Genomic DNA, 12,101 nt, shown 5'->3' with positions numbered 1-12,101 from the left:
ACTTGTAGTCAGTGAGCTAGTAATACATTTTATCATGGACTTCATGGCTTCTTAGAGTAAAATACAAGCTCTTAATGAGCTATTTAAATATTAATAAGAAGCTGAACATTGTTTTTCCAACCCACTGAAGTAAATGTATGATAAATTGAAATGAAGTTACATTATATTCCACAGAAAGGAAAGGAGAAAGTCTGATGCAGAGGATTTTCCCTTTCTTAGTGAATTCTGACAGTGCTTTTTGCAAGAGGCTAAATCTACAGGTTAATACATTTAAGCTTGTAATGATGACGTTTGACCTCAGGAATGGGATATACAAGGAGAAACTTGAGGCCACGGTTTCCAGGTGCCCTGGGGAAAAGTCAGCTATCTAGTGACCTGAGGTTTGATCTTACTCTTAAGTCTTGCCCAGCACCAGCAAAACGTTAAGATCACTGGAACTTATCAATGTCATGGATGTGTTTTGAAGTTGATGACTGACATGTGAGAATCAGGTCCCACTTCACTCCTTTGATCCATGTCACTGAACATGCCTCTCATAGGATCATGAAGTGTCAGAGTTTAAAACATCTCCAGAGCATCTCGGCATTCTGTATATGGAGAAACCAACGTTCATTGAGGGAGAGTGACCTACCCAAGTTCATACTGTAAGTTACCAGCAGAGGTAGGAACTCAGCTCAGCTAAAGCACTGGGGGAATACCTGTAACACGTGTCCAGCTCCCACTTCAGTTTTCCCTAGAGAATGATTTTCACCCATTATCTCTGAGCTATGATCATGTTCTCCCACCTAATGCCTTCTTGAGTCCATCAGTATTAATGGGTGGTGAAAGTGTAGACTTCGCTACAGTTCCTAAATGCATTGGGGGTTGAACTTTGCACACAGAAAGATGTGCACTTTGAATTCCTTAGAGATTCATTTAGACTTCATTCCTGCATTCTTTGGTCTCCAGTCTCTTTGCAAAGTAATGAACTTGCAGCTTGGAACAATTGGTGACTGGTCTGTAGCAAACTGTGTGTATCTCAATGATCCCTGGACTTTGGAGATATGTTGACAGTGTAGCTCAGAGGACTGGTAACCAAGGAGAGCTGGTAAATGGCAGGCCCCAGCCTACCCAGCAATCTTTACTGCTCTGTGGAGATCTTTACTTTCTAATCAAATTGGAGAACTTTATCATGCTTCTCCTGCCTATATCTGCTGTCTTGCATTAGTGGCTATGACTATACCATTCTCATTTTCTTGAATGCTCTTGCACTCAAATATATGTACATTCAATCCTACCCACCTGGCCCATCCAAATTCAAATAGTTATGCTGTTTTTATGTAACATCAATGGCTTTGATGAAATATAGTGTTTGTGTGGGCTGATTCTGATCCAGTTTGCTCTGCCCCAAGGCATCTGGCACCATGCCTTCCATAGAGGTATGAATAAATGAATGAATGATTAAATAAATGATTGAAAAGAAAAACCATTCTTCCCAGTATCTTTCACCAAATCAAGGACCACAGAAAATGTTTTATTGTCATATCACTTTTTAAAAATGTTCCTTTTATCTTACATTACAAACCACCTGAAAACTTGGTGTCTTCAAGTGCCAGGTTATTATCTCTCAGTTTTGTGGACTGGGGAAGCACAGCTGGGTGTCTTTCACTTGAGCTCTCTCATGCAGTTTTAGTGATATGGAGGCTGTGGCTGGATTCATCTTGACTGGGCTAGATGGACAGGATGCCCTGGAGGTAGATGCCAGCTGTTGGACTATCAACACTTATCAACTGAATAGACCACCTACACTTGGCCTCTCCCATTGGCTTGGGCTTCTCACAGCATGGTAGCCATGTTCTCAAAAGCAGTCTCCTACAAATGAGTATTCCCAGAGAGGCAAGAGCAAGCTGCAAGGCTTCTTATTACCTAGTCTTGGAAGCCCTGGAATGCCATGTCCACTGCATCTTATTGGCCAAAATAAAAGGGGAGGAAGTAGCATACATCCACAGAGAAGGCAGGCATTGACAGTGGCCATCTTTGGAGACTTCCAGCTGTAAGTGAATATATATCCTGGGGGTGCCACCCATCTGCCTGCACCTTCCTCCAACAGGTAAGCTGCTGCACTGCTGTGACTGGGACAGTTCCAGTATTCCGTATATTTGGGGGAGTATGTGGTAGGAGGAAGAAGAGAGAGAGAATCAGTAATTTGAGATAATGGTTAAAGAATTAGGCCTGGGAAAGATAATGCAGGATATAAAATGAAGAGATTAGGGAAATGGAGTGGGAGAATGAGTGCTGGAGAAAAACTTTGCCTGCTTCTTCTACCAGCTCCCTGTATGTTGGGGGTGGGTTGGAGAGAAAGGCAAGCACAGTTGAAAATGTTTTAATTATTTAAGTCACATAAAATTATAATGAAGATCATTTTAAAAGAGGAAACAAACAACAAAACCCCCAAACAAACAAAAACAACCAACATCCTGACAACTGGACACAACTGCATTCATTTTTCTTTTCAATCGTAATTCCTCCTATGTACGTCTCCATCCTGGGTTCTACGTTTTTCGCCTGCGATTGTTTCATGAATGCTGGCCAACGTGAGCGGCTGTCTTGGTATCTTGGTTTTAGAGCCTTCATCCCATCCTAGTTGGGGGAGATGGGTGATGGGCCAATGAGCTGAGAGGGAGTCTCAGGCTTCCTGGAGTGCCTCCCCCACTGGTGACTGGCTGAGCCTCTGGGGAAGCTGGATTCCCCTCCCACGCTCTGGGGAACTGTCCCTGCCCTGCTGCCCTACCAGGGATGAAACCCTCTGGTGCTTCCTGAGTGTTACAGCTGTTAGCAGGAAACCCTATTCCTTTAAGCAGGGAGAAAAAGTGAATTCTACCCCGCTTCTCTCTTCAACCTTTCAAGGATCTTGTAAGTTTCTTTAAACTATTAAGTGAGGACACAGAGGTTTAGATTTCTTGTCTTTACAAGGGCTTATGTTTCTTCCGGGAAGGGGGATTTAATTTTACTGCGGTAGCAATTTTTCATCACAAGAATCTGCTTATCTCTTTGTTCTGATATTGAGATGCCAGGTTTGGCACATTCTGGGCAGATGGAGGGCATCCCCTGCTTTCTGCAGTGTCCTCTGCTCCCCTTTTATTTAAATGGGATCTATTCTTCAAAGCCTCTTCAGTTTATTCTGTGTCCTCCTGGAATACTTCCCTGGCCTTTTACACCCGTGCCTTGGTTTCTGCCATCTGAAAACCTTTATGTTTGCTCATAGTCATGTCCTCCTAAAAGTCAGCGTGAGGTCATAAACAGATGCTGGAAACCTGGATACTTCAGGTCTTGTTCCATCACCAACCACCTGCGTGACCTTGGTTAAGTCTATATACTCCCTGAGCTTCAGCTGTCCTAGTTTTAACATGAGGAGCTGATCTCTTTTGTTCCTTCCCACTATGAGTTTATGATCTGAGTCCTTTGACCTTTGGGGTCACCCTTGCACATCACTCCAGAGACTATGGAAGTTTGTCTTGTCAATTCACGCTCATTCCCCACAACGTCCTTGAGTCATCTTGCTTGTAAGACATAATCTTGCTCCTAAGACATTGTGGAAATGTGCATGGTTATTGAAAACGTGAATTGGGTCTTTTCTACAACCTTTCTCCTGCCCTACTCTGCTTATCTATCTTTCATTCAATAAAGACTTCAGACTCTGTTCTTTCTTGTGGTCGATGCTCTGAGTCTCTGATTATGATAAAGTGTGGCAAATGGAAGCATACTTTCTGAAGGCTGTACTTCAAACACTCTATTAATGCAACATGCCACATACCAATCCCAGTAGAATGCCCACAAGCCAATTTGGTTCTCCTTTGATGAGGCAGAGATGCAAGGCAATAGCTACTCCTCTTGGAGGGAGAAGTGATTAGCTGGAGGGCTGCTGAACCCCTGCGATCTCCATCACCAGAGCATGAAGGGCCATGGCAAGGACAAGCGGTCTGTCCTGGGAAGTCTATGTTTGCTGGGTCCAAAATTGCTCAAGATTTTGTTGTGCTAGAAAAGATGACAGGAAAAGTATTGAGGGAGATGTACATGATTTGGTTTAAAGGCTGTTTTTATGTCCTAAAGCATGATCTATTTGGGGGGAACTACCATTGTGGAACCAGTGGACACCAAATGTGAAACCCTCCTCAATACTCAGTCGAGACCCCAACTTGCTCTCAAGACTAACTTCTACCACAGTCCCCCTTTCTTCCACCCTGGGGACACCCCACACTTCCCTGAATCCAGAATTTCCCTTATGGTCTTCCCTGGGCTTAGAACGTTTTAGTCCAAGTGACCCTCATTCACATCTCTACTCACTTTTGGGGGTGCAAAAACCCAAACAACCAACCAAACCAAAACCGAAACAGAAAAACTTCAATTATGCCTTTACTATGGGCTTCAGATTTAGGATTTAATCCCAGCTTTTCTACTTTAAGGGAAGGTTACTTGACTTCTCTGAGTAACCTCAATTTTCTCATTTATAAAATGGAGCAAATAATCCCTGCTTTACTGGATTATTATATATAGTGAGAATTATATGAGATGGTACTGAACTGAACTTAGAGACCCAGTGAAGTGAGCTTCACTGTGGCATCCCTTGTGGGTGTGTGTTTTATGGGCGGTAATACAGTTGCTTTGCTTTGGATGTGGTTTGTCCCTCAGGGCATCATGTGTGGGAAGCCTTGTCTCTCTAATGTGACGATATAAGGAGGTGGTGGAACCTTAAGGAGGTGTGGCCTAGTGGAGGGTGGTTAGGTCCTTGGGAACACTACCCTCAGAGGAATTAATTCTGGTCTTGTAGAAGGAGTTAGTACAAAAGAGCAAGATGAACCCCCTCCCTGGTGTCAGGCTTCCTGTTTCACCCTGTGACTAGTCCTCCTTTTACATGTGCTCCTGCCATGATGACATCTGCTGTGTTGTGATGCAGCCAAGGGCTGAACCGATGGCATTGCCCTATCTTAAACTTTCAGTTTTCAAAACTGTGAGCTAAAAGAACCCTCATTTCTTCATAAGCTATCCAGCCTCAGGTATCATGTTATATTTTATCTCACTGCCAGATAGAATACTTCTTGAAGATAAGAAATATTTGCTACTCTTGTTTATCCCTTTCGATGCCAAGAACAGAGCTTGGTATAGAAGAAATTCTTAATATATTCAGTTCAGATGAATTGACTATGTCATTTTCCTTGCCTTTTCCTTCAGATTATACACAATAAAGACAGGAGAAAGTGAGTGTTTCAAAAACAGGGCAAGAGCTGCCTACATTTGTAGGCCACATTTTATCAAGAGTGCAGCTTAGGGGTCTTGGCTCTTAAACTGTAAATTCCAGGGAAAAGGAAGGGGATTGAGACCATGACCTTTATGTGTGCTTTCAGTATTTAGCGTTCTGCAGGGCACTTGCTGAATATTTAAGTGTATTGCTATTCATGATAAAAGCTTGTAGAGTGACAGATCTGGGAGCAGAAAGGCAACTCAGTAATGGATTTCATCTTAGACAAATGCAGGAGAAAGCCTGCCTAAGGGTTGTTATTGCCCTAACTCTTTCAGCCCCATCCTGTAATTCTGTTCTGCCCACACAAGTGCTGCTCTGGAGTGTCTGAGCATCCTTTTGATGATAAGTTTCATCTGAACAGTGGTGGGAGAGGCCTGGTGTTGGGCAGCCCCTCTCCTGGTATACCAGGGTAAGGTCCCCTGGGCAAGAATTCTCTACATTCTCCTGAGGAGTAGCCCAGCCAAGGAGGGGGTTGTCACCTGAGCTGACTTTGGGTTCAGTGTTAGTGACCCTGGCAAGATAAATAAAGCTGAGGTCAACAGGGGCAGCTCAGCACAAGCTCATGGTTAAGAACGCAGACTCGAGTCAGACATTCCCCATCTTTAAGATAGACCATTGGAGTGCCTACTTTATAGGTTTATTAGGAGGATCAAATTGATAAATTACCTAGAGCTCTGCCTGGACCAGAGTAAAATGATATAAGTGTTGGATGTTGTTATATTAGAGCTGTAAGGGCTATTCTCAAAATTATATGAAAAATCATGTATTTTGAGTTGCTTTTTTGTGCCTCGACTTGGCTGATTCTCATCCTTGGGCTGAGAGGGGGCTTTCAGGGTGGAAAGGGGGAACTTGTGCAGTAGTTCAGATAGGAAATGAAGGTTGATGTGGCAACAGTGGGAAGAAGGAGATGTATTTGGAGGAACTCACAGCAGTTCCATGGGGAGCTAAAGAGATCCAGGTTGGCTTCTAGGTGACAGAGACATGGGATCTCTGGGTGGTGATGCCTTAAATGAGACAGGGAACACCGTAGGAAGAGAGGTTCGTGTGGGGAGATGAGCTTGAGAAGCCTGCAGAATGTTGGGATAGCAGGTGGAGGTGTCCAAAAAGTATTCATGTGGAGATTTGGGGGTGTTGAAGAGAGGTTCAAACAGAGCTATAGATTTTAGGAGTTACCAGTATTTGTGATGAGCTGTGAGAGCCAGTAAGACTCTCCAGATGACTTCCTATGAAATACCCCATTTCCAGGTCATGGTCAGATCATGAACACTTTATGATTTGTTGGGTATGAGGTCCCTGCTCCAAGTACTCACTGTCATTTTAGTTTGAAAGCAGCCATAGACCACATGTAAATGAATAAGAGAGCTGTGTTCCAATAAAACTTTATTTACAAAATCAATAAAGAGTTTGCTTATTACCCTTGTGCAGACCAGTGTCTTACACAAGTTATAAATGTGTACAATGTAATAAATATATAATAAATATTTGTTGGATTGATCTAATAGTTTCAGGAATTGTCTGAAGTTCATTCAGATTTTTTTCCAACAAATTTTTGCTAATGACGTACAAATACACCACAAAAACAGGTGAGAGGAAGGATATTAGGAATACTGCTGCCATACATAAAACAAGCTACCATGAATTAGAGATGTACTCTTGGGTTGCAAACTATCTAGCTGAAAACCTTTTCTGAACCAAGAACTAGGCCCTCAGACAAGTATGATAAACCAGAGTTGTAGATTCAGGCGCAGGTGATGAGAGAACCACTGGATTTTAACCCCCTGAGGACTGCGGCTGGTGGGAGAGACCTTCCGTTTCCAGGAGAGTGCTCCTAGAGCCCTCGGGGACCCTGGACAGCATTCTTAGGTCCGGGAAATTGACTGCAAAGGTATTAAATAATTAAGATACTGTCTAGGAGTATTTGTAGCTTTCATTGCTTAGAAGCAGCTGGTGGGAGGAAATGGAACATTTCCGGTGGGAGAAAATCAAAAGAGTAGATGAGGAATGGAAGCCATGTGAACGAGAGAGTGGTCATTTTGATTTTGCACACAGGAAACTAGTCATAGAAAATGAGAGAATGTGAAAGAGAGGGAGAGGGAGAGGGAGGGAGGGAGGGAGAGGGAGGGAAAGAGGGAGAGGGAGAGAGAGAAGAAATATCTTTCCTTCAAACAATAGAGTGGTAGAACAGATAGTAATTAAAACAATCAACACAAGGGTGGAAGGTTTCAGTAACTAAATCATTGCTACACTTTTCATTGGTCATTCAGCTCACCGAAATCTATCTTTAACTTTTTTTTTTTTTGTATCAGGGATTGAATCAAGGATGCTTAACCACTGAACCACATCCCCAGCCCTTTTGATTTTTTATTTTGAGACAGGGTCTTATTAAGGTGCTTATAACCTTGCTAAAGTTGCTGATGCTGGCTTTGAATCTGCATTCCTCCTGCCTCCCTCTGCCTCCTGAGCTGCTGGGATTCCAGTGTGTACCACTGTGCCCGGCTTATCTTTTACTTTTGAAATCTGAAGCTACATGGCTCAACCTTGTTCACCTTCCTGGGGACAATTCCAGGGTCCTAGTTGTCAGATAATGGGAGAAAAGTCTAGAGAGGAGGTTTGTATTTGACAAAAAAGAATGTGCAAGAGGCAGAAGATACCTGGGGTTCCTGGGCGATCCATATAATTGCGATCTTTAGTATCTGTGTTGCGGTGATGGCAGCAGCTTCCTCTGTGTTGTGTGTATGTGTGTGCATGCACCTATATACACACACAAACATGTAAGCATGTATATAAATATATGCATACATGTTTGTTTGTGTGTGTGTATATAGGTGTGAATATACATGTTTGTGTACATACATATGAAGCTATAATTGTGTATGTATATATGTATAATATGTATTATATAAATATGTCCATAATGATGAGCATGATTTAAATGCTTGAATTGGTTGCTGGTAGGTCCCACACCAACTGAATTGTCCAAACTTATTCAGGGCAGTAAGAGTTCACGTGTAGAGTAAGAACAATTCTGCATCCATTTCCCGAGTTAGACCGTATTTGGGAAAGTAAGGACCGAAAGGAAGGCCAGATTTTAAAAATTAAGATATAAAAAATTAAAGACTTAAAACATCTGTATCTTTGGGCCCACTCTCCAACAGGGCAACCCGTGCTACCCCCCAGAGCAGGGACAGTTGACAGCACTTGGATCTCAGCATGCTGTATCCAGTTACTGTGGGCCCACCTGGGCTGCTTCTTAGGTTGGTAGTAGCTACTTGTGTGGAAGACATAAAAATTTGCATTTTGTCCTTTGGCTTCCATGCTCAAGCCCATCTCCTCCACTTTGGTACCAAACTGTTCTTGCTAGAACTCAAGTTCAGTCAGACAACGTTTGCTTAGGGCTCCCCAGTTCCTGAAAGCAAAGCTTAAGCCCCCTTGTCCTCCATCACCTGCATAGCCTCCTCTTTCCATTTCATTTCCTGCCTCATTCTCTACAGTCCAAAGCACCCAAGCCTCTGCTTCTTCTGGACAGTGCCCTTTTTCTCCCATCAAGCCATAGCAAATACATTTTCCACTAACCCAAACACGTGGTGGGTGTCTATTCATGCTTCAAGACCCAGCTTATTTGCTACTTCCATTGTGAAAACTCAACTGTCCCCCCCACTCCCTCCCCATGATTGATAGGACTGTGCCTGTACATATAGTATGACACTTATTTTCTGCATTATAGTTGGGCACAGGGTTTGGGGTTATATCTAATTTGAAGCCTAGATCCTTGGCTTCCTAGATGTGTGGCTTTTCACAAGTTACTTTGGGTGTTCACAATAACTCCTTTGGACCTCAATTTTATGATCTGTTAAAAGGTGGATTTTCAGAAGTTCTATTCATAGGGTTGTTGGGAGGTCTTGATGCAATTATATGTACCCATGGGTTTACTTAACACAGTGTTTAGAACATAGTAATATTCAATAAATTCAAGCTTTTCTTCTTTTTCTGCTCCACTTGACCTTAAGCTTATAGAATCTTGGAACATGACTTAAGTATGTTGATAAACCAGATGCCTAGCTGTATGACTAATGCATGGTTGATTTCAGTTTTAAGTTGCTAGTGATGGAAATACAACTCAACATGGAGTAGGAAATAGGTACTATTCAACCAACCAAATGTTTGGTTGAATGATGTGATGGGTTGAGTTTTGGGCCCAATTTTCCATTATTTTCATCCTTACCTTATAGTGGGCAGAGTGAACTTCATTCCTTGACTTTGGGATTGGCCACTTAAGTTACTGGACTATTTAGGAATATGATTCAAACAGAGGCTTATGTAACTAGGTTTCCTTTTGTGCATTTGCAAGACATGCAATGGATGCTAGTTCCAGAAGATTGAGAACAACGTAAAATGGTCCCATATCTAACCCCTGGCCTGCAGTGCAATCTAGATGAGTTTGGTCTAGATCAGTCAAACTTAAACTGATCTCTAACCCATTAAGTTATGTGGTGGTTTATTACACAGGAAAAGTTGTTACACATGCTTCTGTTATTTTGTGATCTGGCTTTAAGGACAAGGCACTTATAATTGAAACAATCCAATGCACCCAACCCTCTGATTCAAACATGATAGGAAAAACGTAAAGGATGTCATTGCTGAGAGATAGGAATGAGCTAGATAATGAAAAAAAATATTGAAATTCAAGTCAGATAAGAAGTGATGACTGAGCTTCCCTTTATGAGTTTATTTCCAGATCTATCTGAATGATGAGAAGTCTTCCAATAGTCAGTGTGGGGATGGAACTTTTTATGACTGCCCTTGTCAAACATGTGCTCCCAGAATCTCTCTACTAAGAGGGACTCTCAGAGGTCACCAGGCCTAGCCTTTTGACACTTGCACAGATGTGTTCTGTAGCATTTGTGACAGAGCTGTCCAATTCAGTTACTTACCTGCTATGTGACCTTGGGTAGGCGCAAAGGTTGGCATTTCAGAGTCAGGCAGACTCGTTTTGGAATCCAGCATTGTGACCTTCACAGCTTCCTCATTTCTGGATCTCTCATTTCTGCTAGAAAATAAAGACAATTAGAGTGCCTACCTCACAGAGCTGCTGGGAGGGCTCACTGGACTACAAAATGGTATACCCGGTGCAGCATCTGGCACCAACTATAATGGCTCCCCTTCCCTTTGGAGCAGCACAGAATACATTACCTCTCTGCTGTGTGAAAGCTTGTCCCTATAAAGAGGAGGGAAGAACCCAGCTGAGATCCAGCTGGGCCCTTCCATGTCCAGTCCAGAAGCTGAGCTTGCTGGCTCCCAGCTCATTTGATGGGGCATTTCAATTTTAAATTGTAAGTTGTCAGCACATTTAAATGTCCCAGGTCTAGGAAAACATCAGAAGGAATTATTGATTGCTTTATTGATTAATCAGATAGTTTTGTGTAAATTATGGTTCATAAAATTCTGGGGTCCCTGTCATCTTTCATAACACAGACTTTCAGTGTAAGCTAAAGTAGAAATTACTCCCCTCCCTGAAGGTAGGATCTAGAAAAGCAGAGATGGATCAGTGTGAACTAAGTGGATGCAGGAGAGGTAGGGGGAGAGATTTCTTCAAAGAACAGTTTCTAAGTGAGCTGGATTATAAACGTATAAGGAAAAAAGAAGGCACAAAAGGTCGGGCAGGTAGGGAATGCCTTAAATAACATTTAAGTTTAGACTCTGAAGGCAATGGGGGAGCCATTAAAAGTTTTTGAGAAAGAAAATAGTCAGTTCAGAGCTTTGCTTCAGCAAGATTACTCTAACAAGAGGCTTGGGTAGGGGGCAGACAAGCAGAGACAGGAGAGTACTTAGGAGTTTATTACAATTGTCTGGACAAGAGGTGATAAAGGTTGTGCTTGGGCACTGGAAAGGAGAACAAATAGAAGACAGACTGCAGTCCAAAGCGTACAGGACTTATTGACTGACTAGGGAAAGAGAGCAGAGAATGATTCAGGTTTTCCGGACAGGGGAAGCGGCTGAATACCTAACTTCATGTGCAGGCAGTAGAGCGTATGTATCATTCCCAGGTTTTACCCCTTATTCTTTTTTTAAGAAAAATTTGTTCTTTTTAGATATACATGACAGTGGAGTGTATTTTGACATATTATACATATATGGAGTATGACTTATTCTAATTAAGATCCCATTCTTGTGGTTGAACATGATGTGGAGTTTCACTGGTTGTGTATTCATATATGCACAGAGGAAGATATGTCTGATTCATTCCACTGTCTTTCCTATTCCCATCCCTGCTCCCTTCTCTTTCTTTTCTTTTGCCTAATACAATGAACTTCTATTTTTCTCTCCCCTCCCTTTATTGTGTGTCAGCATCCATGTATCAGAGAGAACATTTGGCCTTTGTTTTTTTGAGATTGGCTTATTTCACTTAGCATGATAGTCTCCAGTTCCATCTATTTACCAGCAAATGCCATAATTTCATTCTTCTTTGTGGTTGTTACTCCTTATTCTTAATGCATATGTATGTGTATATATGTAGCTCCATGTCCAGATGGAGCAGTATCGATACTAGGATATATTTTTTAATATTTATATTTTAGTTGTAATTGGATACAATATCTTTATTTTGTTTATTTTTATGTGGTGCTAAGAATCAAACTCAGGGCCTTGCACATGCTAGGCGAGCACTCTACCACTGAGCCACAATCCCAGCCCCAATACTAGGATATTAATATCCTAATATCACACATGCACACAATTGCATTTCAATCCCCACTGACATATGTGTATGTGAAATGAGTTATGGTGAAATGAGGGTATAAATCTTTATAATTTCATCAGAGAATTT

General features: G+C 42.1%; 1 long non-coding RNA gene across 1 annotated transcript; it reads right to left on the bottom strand.

The window, feature by feature from the left end:
- Nucleotides 1-1,488: 1,488 nt before the first annotated feature.
- LOC124086646 (uncharacterized) lies at nucleotides 1,489-10,578 on the bottom strand. The gene is made up of 3 exons (XR_006849858.2): nucleotides 10,469-10,578; nucleotides 10,210-10,322; nucleotides 1,489-4,014 (listed from the first exon to the last, which is right to left on the bottom strand). It is a non-coding gene; the product is annotated as an uncharacterized LOC124086646 (long non-coding RNA).
- Between the last annotated feature and the right edge of the window lie 1,523 nt (nucleotides 10,579-12,101).

This window comes from Marmota monax, unplaced genomic scaffold (genome assembly GCF_021218885.2).
Source record: "Marmota monax isolate L192 unplaced genomic scaffold, Marmota_monax_Labrador192_F-V1.1 WCK01_AAM20220418_F8-fsc00024, whole genome shotgun sequence".
In the NCBI taxonomy this organism is placed as follows: Eukaryota; Metazoa; Chordata; class Mammalia; order Rodentia; family Sciuridae; genus Marmota; species Marmota monax.
Note: the sequence above shows the minus strand (reverse complement) of the source record. Positions and strands in the feature narration are given on the sequence as shown.